This window comes from Camellia sinensis, chromosome 2 (assembly GCF_055761805.1).
Source record: "Camellia sinensis isolate YWXY chromosome 2, ASM5576180v1, whole genome shotgun sequence".
In the NCBI taxonomy this organism is placed as follows: domain Eukaryota; kingdom Viridiplantae; phylum Streptophyta; class Magnoliopsida; order Ericales; family Theaceae; genus Camellia; species Camellia sinensis.
This window is the reverse complement of record NC_138962.1, coordinates 40,982,930-40,995,869: the sequence shown is the minus strand read 5'-3', so window position 1 is coordinate 40,995,869 and position 12,940 is coordinate 40,982,930.

Sequence of the window (12,940 nt, the reverse complement as noted above, 5' to 3'; positions counted from 1 at the left end):
CCCAAACAAGGTGGTCCTGGAGCTCACCAAAATAGCACAAAATGGGGGCCGAACAAGGCCTAAGAGGGGTCAAACAACCCCCAAAGCTCAAAACACTCTTAAACAACTATTTAGAGCAGGAAAAAACAAGACTTTTATATGTTATACACAAAGTCTAAAAATAGTTGCAAGATAGGTGAAAAAGCTATGCAAAAATGGGGAAAAATGAGTAAGTTCTTACCCTTGTTGACCCTCTTCAAGAATGATGCTCCAGCAGCTTCTTCAAGCTCAAAACCACCCAAAAACACCAAGAACAGCCTTCTGGTCCCTCAGCAACCAAGAGAAGGTGTAGGACTAGGTGTTTGTGTGCAATAGTAAGACTAAACACACACATAAGGCAAAAAGAGAGAGATATAGAGATGGAATAGATACAAACTCAAACCCTAATCTCAGAGTTCTTCTGAAATTTTTGTAACCCAAATGGAGGGAGAAGAGCCTCCTTCTTATAGACAATCCCTCTTGTAAAGCTTTCCAAACAAGCTAGTCAAGAGGGAGATCCCTCCATACACGTGTATGGAGGGGAGCAGAGTGTATGCCAGCTAGCACAACTGGCATAAAAATATCTGCAAAAGCAGATGAATAGTGGTCGGCCAGCCAAAAATGCAATTTGACCAAAATAGATGGCCGGTTGACCATCCAGAAAACACAGCCGGTGGCCTCAAGCCATGGCCGGTGGAGTGTGGGGATGGCCAACAAGCCATTCCGTGCCCTCCAAAGCAAAAACACAAGTGTTTGGTGCGAACCCAAACACAAAACAGTCAAGTCGAGAGATCCTGAGGCAAAGCGCATAGTCAAAACCTCCGGGAACTCAAGACGAGCACAAACAAGGATGATCATCGAGTGTTCAAATGGTGACGTCCAAGTCTCGAGGACGGTCAAAAACGGGATGTCTCCAGTTGCCCCTCTTTGACAGAACTCGAAAGTCATAAGAATGACGGGAGTGAGTGTCAAAGCCCAGAGACGACCCATTTTTGACAAGGCCGAAAACTTAGACAAAGCATGCAAGACAATAAAGATATGCGCCCGAAGGCAGGGGCAAAATGCAACTGACAATGCAAGAAGCTGAGAATAACTTATGATCATGCAAAGAAAGCTGTAACGAAGCATAACATGCAACAGTTTTAAGCTAGCATACAACAATCCAACTACACTACAATGCAGAAAGGATGTAAGAGAATTATGCAATTCTCGATACTTCTCACTCGGAGAATACAATACCTGTGCGGTTCGTCTGGTTGCACCAGCCTCAAATGAACCGTACATACAATATCGTGCCTGAAAGAGAACGAAAAGTCAACAGGTACAATATTGTTAGCAACATGCATAACATGCAAAATGAATACAAAATGATATGCGATATATACAAAACTATGTATAATAATGCAAATGAAAATGTAATGCAATTGAATCATGATCAAATCATGAGCGGTTCAAAACCGCACAAATGTCAAAATGATGATGGAGATGTAAAGTCCGTCTACCATAGAAAAGGTGCCGCAACCCTCAAACCAACATACCAGCGTAGAATAGGCGCGTACACATGTAGAACTATGAGTGATGTAGACGGACACAAGAACAAGTAATTGGGTGCAATGACATAAGTGGGGAAATGACCCGCAGAGGAAAAACCAATGATCCTAATGGTGGATGCAAAAATTACACTATAATGTAACATATACAATGGATATGGCATGCAGCCAAACCAAATCTTGCCTAGGAAAGGCATGGGCACATACAAGCCGCGTCTAACACAGATACAGTGCCGTCACCCTCAAACCAACATACCAGCGTGGAATAGGTGCGTACACATAATATCATAACTGTGCTTCAACGTGAAAGATATGGGCACATACTTGACCAAGCTCAACATGGAAAGGCGCAAGCCATAGATAGAGGGGGTGATGCAGTGAATGCATGCAGACTACAATGCAATATTTACAATATGCAATGGAATGTATGTATGTACAATGCATTATATACAATGAATGCTATGTACAATGCGATCTGCCAGGGATAATGCAATGGATGCAGTGGATAAGGCCTGTGGCCAAACCGTATTTTGCTTAGGAAATGCATGGACACATACAAGCCGCGTCTAACACAGAAACGGTGCCGTCACCCTCAAACCAACATACCTGCGTGGAATAGGTGTGTACACATAATATCATAACTGTGCTTCGACGTGAATGATATGGGCACATACCAGACCAAGCTCAATCATGGAAAGGCGCAAGCCATAAATGGAGGTGATGCAATGAATACATGCAAGCTACAATGCAATATATACAATGGATATGGCAGGTATGTATGTACAGTGAATGCATGACATATGCATTATTTACAATTAAAATGCATGACATATGCATTATTTACAATGATGCATGACATATGCACTATATACAGTGGATGCATGACAAATGCATGAAAATAGATGATAATGCATGCTATTTACAGTGCATGACATATGCATATATTTTTTTGTTTTTTGAAATGCAAATGATGCATGTTGTTTTTGGTTTTTTCTTTCGAAATGCAAATGATGCATGTTTTTTTTTTTTTTGTTTTTGAAATGCAAATGATGCATGTTTTTTTTATTTATTGAAATGCATGTTGTTTTGAATGCGCGACAACGCAAGTTGCTTGAAATGCATGGCAATGCATGTGAATTTGAAATGCGCGACAACGTGCGGCTTGAAATGCATGACAATGCAAATGAGGAAGATGCATAACAACGCATGTAAGGTGCGTATGGCAATGCGTGACGAGGATCATGCCTGACAATGCAGACCGACGGATTTAAGGTCTCCTAGACCGAGCGTATTTAAGGTCTCGCCAGACCGTGCGTGTTTAAGGTCTCGTCAAACCGTGCGTGTTTAAGGTTTCGCCAGACCGTGCGAGGTGTATGACAATGCAAGCATAATGACGTACAACTCAACGCGCGTTCACATCAAAGTGTTGTAAAGCAACGCGTGTGGGGCAACTTTCAAATCTTGAAAGGGACAAAAGGATGCAAAATGGATACGCCTTGCACATATTCAAGTGCTGCGCACAGAAGACACAGTATGAAGCCAAAACGGAGGCCGGTGGAGCTTCGGAAATGCATTGTCTTGCACTAACTTGAGCAATGAAGGCCCCAAACCACATATCTGACCCAAACAAGAGTGTAGGAGGCTCATCGGCCATTGGAGGAGATCATTGTCTGTCCATCGGCCATCAAAAAGTTTCATCGGCCAAATATTTGGCCGACTGGCCAACAGTGTGGCCGACCGGCCAAATCTGCCCGAATCGGGGCAGTTTGGTCTTTTGGCCTCGGGTCTATTAAAATAGGGGTTTAAACCCTATTTTCTTCACTTGTTCTTGGTCGAAAATTCCTCCCCCACCTCTCTAGGCTATTTCTCTCCCTTCGATCCTCCGTTTTCCTTGGTTTTAGAGCCCATTTTGACGTTCGATTCGCGAATACCTTCGCGTTTCGAACATTTTGAACCGAACAAAACTTTGTTTCGGTGTCTCTTTTTCGATTTCCGCCACTTGGGGTTTGTTTCCATTGAGTTCCTCTTGATCTTCATGCCTTTTCCATATTCTAACTTTTCCGGCCATTTTCCGCCCTCCCAGGAGTTGACTTTTCGGTTGACCTTTCGTATTCTAGCCCGGTTTTCTCTCTTTCGGCCATTTTCACACTTTCTCTGAGATGGCAGACGATATTCCATGGAGCGGGACTCCCCCGGATCATGAGATAGATCCCGAGGCCGAGCTTTTGCCCTTGAGCGTCCGCCCGTTCGACCCGGTGACCTATCGGCCGGCGATTCACATACTGCCTCCTGACGGACTTTGCCAGTTCAGGAGTTTCGATGGGACAGTGCCTCCAGAGCTTCTCCTGCGTGAGCCGGAGTCACATCTATCATACGACGCTTCTGAGGTATGTTCTTCCCCGTTTCATTTTCCGCAATGTAGGACACTTATCTACCATAGTTGATTCGGTTCTTTAACTGCTTAGCTCGGATACACCGATACACTGTATGCTGCAGTTGACTGTAAACACACTTGCACTTGATGTCTGCTTGAATCTGAACACGTGCACACACGCTGTATTGTCACTGAACCACCCAAACACACTGGCACATCGTATGTTGTAGTTCACTGTAAGCACACCGGCACCCGATGTTAGTTTGAACTTGAAAACGTGCACACATGCTGTATCTGTACTGAACCACTCAAACACGCTGACACGTCACATGTTGTAGTTTACTGCAAGTACACTGGCACCCGATGTTTGTTTGAACTTTAAAACGTGCACACACGTTGTATCTGTACTGAACCACTCGGAAACACGGACACATCGCATGTTGTAGTTCACTTCGAGCACACCGACACCCGATATCTGTTTGAACATGAAAATGTGCACACACACTGTATTGTCACCAATTCTGAATGCTCTTCAAAACCATACATTTTATATTGCTTCGCAACTATTTTGCTTGAACACAGGGAGATTCTCATGCCTTCCGGGAGTATGGGAACGTCACCGCTCGAGACTGGTACATGGAGCTGCCAGATGCGGTCTGCTACATCGTAGACCAGGCCGGCTTCCGCGCCTTCCGCAGAGGACTCTCGTGCCTCACTGCGAGTAGGCCTCTCCTTGCTGCTCTAGTGGAGAGGTGGTGGGACACCACCGGCTCCTTCCACTTCTCTGCTACGGGAGATATGACGATGACAACCTATGACTTCTCGATGCTCACCGGCATCGGGGTAGGGGGTGATCCGATCCCCTTCGACACCGACATGGACGAGTGGGAGGCCGCTCAGATTTACTTGCTAGGTGAGATGCCGCCTCTTGCACGCCCCGGCTTCGTCAGATACTCATGGTTCGAGGTCCAGTTCAGGGTTCAGCCAGCCTTGGCTGAGGAGGCACCGATGACCCAGAAGGAGGTGGAGCAGTACGCCTGCGGCTTCCTGATGTTTCTGCTAGGGACGACCATTTTCGCCGATCGGGCGAACACCGTGCCTCTCTATTTGTTGAGTGTGCTAGTGGGCGTTACGCAGATCCTACGCTACGACTGGGGTGGCGCTGCCGTGGCCACTCTGTATGGATACATGAGCTCAGCCTCCCGTTGCAGCGGGTAGTTGCTCGGAGGCTACTGGCAGGCTTTGGAGGTACATCTTCTTCTTCTGTTTTTCGTTTTTGCTCTACATTTTCTGTACTCTGTACACTGCACACACTGTGGTCTGCTTCACGCTGACTGTATACGGCACACACGGCACACATATACTCTGCTTTACACTGACTGTACACTGCGCACACTGTACACTCTGCACAATACACTTGACTATACACGGTTCCACTATTTCTGCTTTATTTTTTATTCTGCTTTATCTGATAAGCATACTAATATTCGCTCTGCAGTTGTGGGTCTACGCCTACTTTCCGAGACTCGCCCCAGTGCCTGACGAGGAGACCCCTCTTGTCGTTCCATTCTCCCGACGCTTCGATGTGAGGTGTGTGCGGAGACCACGGGAGACGTTCATCTTCTTCCGCCGCTACTTTGACACCATCACCCCCGTGGAGGTATGTTCAACTTTAGAGTTTATTTAAACATCGCTTTACACTATATTTTTTGATAACAGATAGATAACAAACCGCATTTCATTTTCAGATCACCTGGCAGCCTTGGGCTCCATTGCCAGTTGCGATGCAGGAGCGATTTGCCGGTGCGGAGGAGACTGCTCGCTTTAGGATTTTGCTGGAGGGCCCTGTCTGTCGGGCCTAGTGTCTGGGTGAGCGTTTCCTACGCCACACCCTGGGTTTATCAGAGCAAATAGTCCCGGTTCACCCTCCTGACCATACGAGGGACACCGAGAGGTTCACTCCTGAGCAGATGGCCGACTACACGATCGGTTGGGACTCGACACGCTTCAGAGGCATAGGCGACTACACAGAGTACGTCTAGACCTACATTATATGGCCTTTGAGAAGCGGCAATCGAGCCGAGAGAGAGGGGCCTGCGGCGTCAGCGGCTGGAGTAAGAGCAGGAGCGGGAGCCGGAGCACCGAGGGTGGCTCGGGCCCATAGCAGGAGCGGAGCTCGGAGCGGACGGGGGGCTAGTTGGCCAGCACTGCCCATGACGATGACATGCCGAGGGCGTGGTGGGGCAACTTACCAGATCCCCATTGCTCCCCCTCCGGCTGATCACAAGCTAGTCGGGTTCTATGGCCTGCCTCGGGTATGTACTACTGCATTTTGCATTCTGCACAGTTAGTACATTTCAATTCATTCGATATTCCGTAGAATACTGAGACTTCTAACACTTTTGCAGGCTTCCTCCGAGTACACTCGCCAGTCCCTGGAGTTGACCGCCTTTGTGATGGGGATGCTCCAGCAGAGCCTCGACCTTCTGGCGATTTACAGTATTCCGGTATGTTCTTCTGACCACGGTCTCAGACCATAAACTGTTTCACACAATCTGATGCACAACACAACACTTGATACACGACCCTTATGGCATCTGACACACTGTAGCCCACAGACTGTTCACAGCACTACTCATGACATTAATACATTGTACTCATACACTGCATTCTGCACTGATACACTGCTCACGGTATTCACACACTGTATTCATACACTGCATTCTGCACTGATACACTGCTCACAGTATTCACACACTGTATTCATACACTGCATTCTACACTGATACACTGCTCACAATATTCACACACTGTATTCATATACTGCATTCTGTAGCATACTGATGCATTTACCATTTGTACTTTTCAGCATCCCTTCCAGATTCCTACTGTAGGAGGTGCTCCAGCTGGACCATCCGTTCCTGTTCGAGGGGGAGATGGAGAGGGTAGAGTATACCACCGCACCAAGGCGGGGCGCACTCATGTTGGGAGTAGCTCACGGGCACCAGTCCCTGATGACGATGAGTCCGAGGTGGAGACGGAGGCGGAGGTAGAGGCGGAGTCACCTGAGGAGGAGACCAGAGATGGCACTAACCCAGGCTCAGATGACGGCTCTGATGACGATGCTCCTGGACCTTCGTCCAGGAAGAGGACGAGGACAGACCCTTAGGCCCGAGGCCGCTTGACATTGATCCAGATTTTTGCTGCTTTTCTTCTTCTTTTTTTTTTTTTGTACTTTTCTTTTTTTGCTGGTAGCTAGAGTACCTTGTACTGCCGAAGGCAGGTTTTGTTTTTTCCAAAACTTGGTACTTGAAAAAGATGATGAAATGAAACAAAGCTTTTTATCTGAAAAAGTGTTACATTTTGGTACATTACATTACATCACATCACATAACAATGTAAGTGGAATTGATCTCCTGTCTGAAAGTCAAATATTTGTATTGTAATAACCAGGTAACGAACTGGCCAACGACAAAACAACTCATATAACCCACTGCTTAGTCTGAACACTCGGCCCATATTCTACTGGGAATTAATCTGCATATAGGCCATTCTGTTTATTCTGCACACGGCAAACCCTGAACAAACAGTCCAAGCTGACAAGACGGAATACAAAGGTAGAATCGACTGAAGTTGAAGCACACTCAGATGCCCCAAATTTTCCCTTTCTTCTTTTGCTTCGCATAAATGTGGAGAATGACACAGCACTCTGAGCACAGCATGATTAAAAATTTTTGAGATTGAAAAAGGGTTTTTCAAACTGGGGTATTGAGCCTACAACTGAACTCAGTGAAAATGACTCAACAGCGAAAATCAAAAGGTAAACTACCTAGAGACAACGAGTAACACTCGGAAAAGACTCAAAACAAAAGTTGAGGTAAACAAAGCAAAAGACACGACATACTGATGTGTTTACAAGAATGAGAAACCTTAAATCACGAGGAGCCAGTTCCTTCGGGCATTATTTCCCACCCTTTCTCATTTGTGATTCTCACATCACTCGGCTCTCAGGTTCGGTTTTATTTTTTTTTTATTTTTTTTTCTTCTCAAAACCCTTTTGCTTACTTTTCTCTCGACTTACACCTCTCCATTCTTTAATCTCTCATTTTCCATCCCTCCCCAGGGTGGTTAGTAGATGAATAGGAAGTTGTGGGTTCACGCCCAACACTATTAGCTTGCGGCTATTTCCTCCCGGGACGTCTAGTCGATGTTCTGGATGGAGTATCTTGATACATTCCAATTTGTGCTTCGCACTTGGCTCGATACCTCGTTGCTTGGAGGTTGTTGAGAGCTTTCAGCCCTTTACTGACAGCTTCAGTTGTGTCTTCTTCTGGCGAATAGAGTGCCTTTCTGGCAAGTATTGACAATCGGGGGAAAGACAGGGAGCCTAACTCAACTGTGCCCCTAATTCATCATTTTGACCATTTTTGTTTTGGTTTTCTACTAAAACAGTTTTGACCAATATGAGAGTTTGATTAACATACTGGTTCAATTTTTGATTTGAAAACCATGCGAGTTAGGCTATGAGCACTGAAAATTTTCCTTTCTTGGGTCCAAGAAAATGGTCCAGTTTTGGAAAAGATAGAATAATTTTCGAGAAAATAGTCAACCTCAGTAAAAATTCTCAAAAACTATTTTTGCAAACGGTCAATGCTCAACGAGCACGAAACTTACTCTCGAGATGCGCAACCTCAGATCGGAGGCAATGGAAAATTGCCCCTTGCTTGAAAAGAGCTGCATGGCAACAGAAAGTTGCCCTTGGTTTGAATGGCGACTCATGGCAATGGAAAGTTGCCCCTTGTCTGGATGACACCGCAGCATTTTGTAAACCGTCCTCATTGGTGATCACGACCGAACTCTTGGAGACGAAGATGGTCAAAACCAATATATGGACATAGTCACTTTGAAAGCGTTGGTGGCTGGACTTCAGGATGAAGTTGCCTACGTATCCCAAACATGGGAATCAAGCCTACATGGTTCACGGTGTCACAGCCGAACTATCAAATTCAGAGAAGGCAAGGATGATCAAAACCATTACATGGACTAAATTGCTTTGAAAGCGTTGGGGGCTGGACTTCAGGATGAAGTTGCCTATGTATCCTAAACATGGGAATCAAGCCTTACGTTGTCCCGGTTAAGGTACACTTGGGAATTAACCTTCACTTTTTAGGCTCTAACTTTTGCCAAGGCGCCCGTTGCGGGTTTTCGACCTTGCGAGCTTTGTTCTTCTTTCCTTTTTCAATTCTTTTCTTTTCTCCTTCTTTTTTTGTTCTATTTTTCTCTTTTCATTTCTTTTGCATTTTTTTTTTCTTCTTTTTTTTTTTTTGTATTTTCTCTTGCTCTAACTTTTGCCTGGATCGCCCTTCCGGGTTTTCGGCCCAGCGAGCCTCCCAAAGGGTAAAAGTGTAACAAGTCCATGCCAAATGGTTTTGAGATCTTGAAGTCATCTGAATCCAGGAAAATGACTGTTGTATTGATTTGCTGAAGGACCCATCTTCGGTTCTTCGAGCACATCGGACATTTTTGCCCCTAGTTGGAGGGGTGCTTCTATTCTAGCTTCACAAGCTTCTTCTGATGAGATTTGATCTTCTTGAACTGACTTTGGTGCCTCTTGTTCGAGGGCTGCTTCCAATCTGGCCACACAGGCCTCTCTTGATGGTCGATCGTTGAACACTCCGAATTGTGGTTCAAGGTTTTAAAGTAAGGGCTCAAGTCTTGAGGCTGAGAGCAATCCTAAGCTGCACAATCTCAAGAGCGATTCCACACAGGTCTTCACAGGACCACGCAAAACATTTTGTTTTTAAAAGTTTTTAAAGAAGCGACAAATCGCTCGTGCCGAAGATAGTGTGGAACCAATCTGGATCAAGCCAGGGTCCTTCTCAGTACTCACGCTGACAAGCATGATTTCAATCATTAAGGGCTTAGCACTCCTCTCTTTCTCTCAATTTGATCAAAGTTTTACAAATACTGAGGAATTCCTTCCCCTTTGTTTTCACCGCAGTGTTTAAAAAGGTTTTGAAAAACTTAGGTCAATGCAATGATTTTCAGGGCACAAGAGAGCAGGTGGAATGTACTGCTATTCCATTCAAATCCTCTGGCACAACTAGCTCAAAATAGCAGTAAGCACGGAAACATGATAGCCGCAGCTATTTCATTCAGATTCCCTGGTTGCAACTAGCTCTGCGGCAGAGAAAGACTCAAAAGAAAGCAAAAATGGTAATTACAAAACAAAAGGGTGTTCAAGGCAACAACCCCGAAATCACCCGACATTCTATACAATGGGACTGACTCGACATGACAAGACAGTCCCTTAAGCAAAAAGACTAACTCAAAACAAAGAGACAGACTCAAAACAAAATCAAAGAACTGACTCGACACCCAAGCCAGAAATCACAAAAATTGGCATTTGCAAATGCTCAAAAGTGCGTGCTAGACGCCACATCCGAAATGCACCGAGCGTCGCCCACAGGTGGTCCAACCCCTGATCACAAACTTGCAGTATCCTCGAAGTCCAATAGCTCAATAGTGACAGACTTTGTTGAGGTAGGTGGGAGGATGACCTCATTGTCGATCAAATCTTGCACTTCATGACGAAGGCAGAAACAACCATCGGTGCTGTGACCGGACTGTTGGTGGTACGCGCAGTACAAGGTAGCATCATGTGAGAGAGGGATATTCTTCGGGAGAGGCCGAGGCTCGAGGGGTTTAAGATGCCCCTTTTTAGCCAAAATTTGAAATGCCCTAGACAAAGACATGTAGAGGGCGTGAAAGACTCTGCGCCCTCAAGGCAGGTACTTCAAAGTCTGAGGGTTCTTGCTAGACGCACTAGCGAAAGGGTCGGCAGGCACTGCCTTGGCTTTCTGATCTTTTCCTGGTGCAGGGTTGGGAATGAAAGGAACTGTCTTGGCATGACGGGGCCAATCCCGATTTTCCGCCTAGCTTGAACTGCCTTCGGTTGGAGTGGGGAAAGCATCATCCACAGCTTTAGTCATGACTGCGAACACTTGCTGCTTGTTCATTCCTCCGGCTTTCAAAGCCTCGACTGCCCACATCAGTTGTCCAACGAGATCAGCATCTGTTCCCACTTTGTTCTTACCTCTAGCCTCAGCCTGATCGAGGGTTTGGGTTACTACATCAGAGCGAAACCCGGTTGTTGTTGACACGTCGTTGCTGTAGCTGGAGGCAACCTCTGGTTGGCTGAGCTCGATCACAATCCGCCCTAGTAGCGGTGGCTCCTGTGGTATGAAATCCTCGACATACGGTGCAGCTAGTGGCGAAGCCGACATTCCATAGGCCAGATCGGCCACAGATCTCTGGAGGTTGCAGATCATTCCCATTAACTCAAACGTGGTGGGTTCATGAACTTGAAACATCTGGGGTTCCCAGATCGGGTGCGCAGCAGGCGACCTAGGCGGATGTGGTATTTCAACATTGGTCTCACTTTATAGGGTGATTCCTTGGTCCAATGCGGCTGTCATAACCACGATTTCCTCTAAACTTTGGGTCATCATAAGTCCGCTGAACCGAACGAAGATGATGCAATTGGCGATTGACGATTCAGACGTCTGCCTTGCCTTAGCGACGGAGAACACCAAATCTCTGAACCCAAATCTCTGAACTGAAAGGGAAAACAAGCAACATTTCAGCCCAGACGGAACAGACACAAGCATAGCTGAAAAACTGTACTCTACTACTGATCACTGTTTCCCAAAATCACTGCCCCAAAACTGAGTCTGATACCCGCAGATATAACTGATTCCCCAAAATACTGATACGGATGCCCTCAGGTCTGGTACTTAAACTTGCAGACTGATATGTGCATTCCTGTAGAGATACATTCTAAATGCACATAACAAGTAAAAGAGAGCCAAAACACCCCTATGTTGGGGTAGGGTTTCCCTGTCCGATTTTGTCAGGAGTTAGGGTTTCACTACGGACGCAGCAGTTTCAAACAACCTATAATTGGGTAGCAACCTGTCCTAGATTGGAATGGTCACTACGGATTCCGAATATGCACTAGGTCGAATGGTCAAAAGGGTGCCCTGGTAAAAACCGGGGTTTTTGTTCCCATACAGGCAGAGCCCGCAACCGGTCAACCTTATGGTCATGCCTTGACAAGGCAAGTCTCTGGCAAACCGTTCAGGAATAGCAGATGGCCAACACGGTGTCCTAGGCGCATCAATGCACATACAATGCAAAGAAACACATAAGTGTAGTCAAAACAAGATATCATGAGTTCGAGTCAAGTTCTCTATTCTCCCCAGCTGAGTCGCCAGAAATTGTGGACGTGCCCTCGGGCTTTATGCCACCACAGTTCGGACTCCCTTTTGTGTCACGGTTCTTAATCTGAACCAAAGAGTCTAAATTCGGCAAATCGTTTTGAGAAAATAGATTTTTAGAAAAGAAGTGCCAAACATGGACTGCTTTGCCAGATACAGAGTCGCCACCTAGATACTTTTTAATAGGGGAATTTAGAAAACCCTGACTCGTTTGCCTAAGGCCACGTGTCCGTCATTACCAAAGTTGCCTCGGCTCGGGAACTTGGGTATGATTGGGAAGGTCAGCTATGAGCACCCCCTCTCGCCCGATCTGAAGATCGGCCTCTACTAACCATGATATCTAATTTTGAAAACATTATGTGTTCTTATTCCGGTTTAATTAGCTAGAATTACTATGTGATGCGTACAGCAAAACAAGTATAGACTAGATCGCCTAATTTGGAACAAAGCATCGCATATCCGTTTGTTTGGAAAGTGTTTTGAAATTTGCTACTCGCGAGTAGGCTAAAACACGGATTTTGATGAGTTGTTCCAACTCAAGCAATCCAACCTTCACCCACAGGCATTCAGGCAGTTCATATCACATAAGCATCTAGCCACATGGTAAGCATGCTGCCATGTTAATATTCACACTCATGCGAGATGCTAAAGCACAAAATACTTACAGTGTACTCCAAGCCAAAACAATGAACTCGTCAGCAATCAATGTATGATCCAAG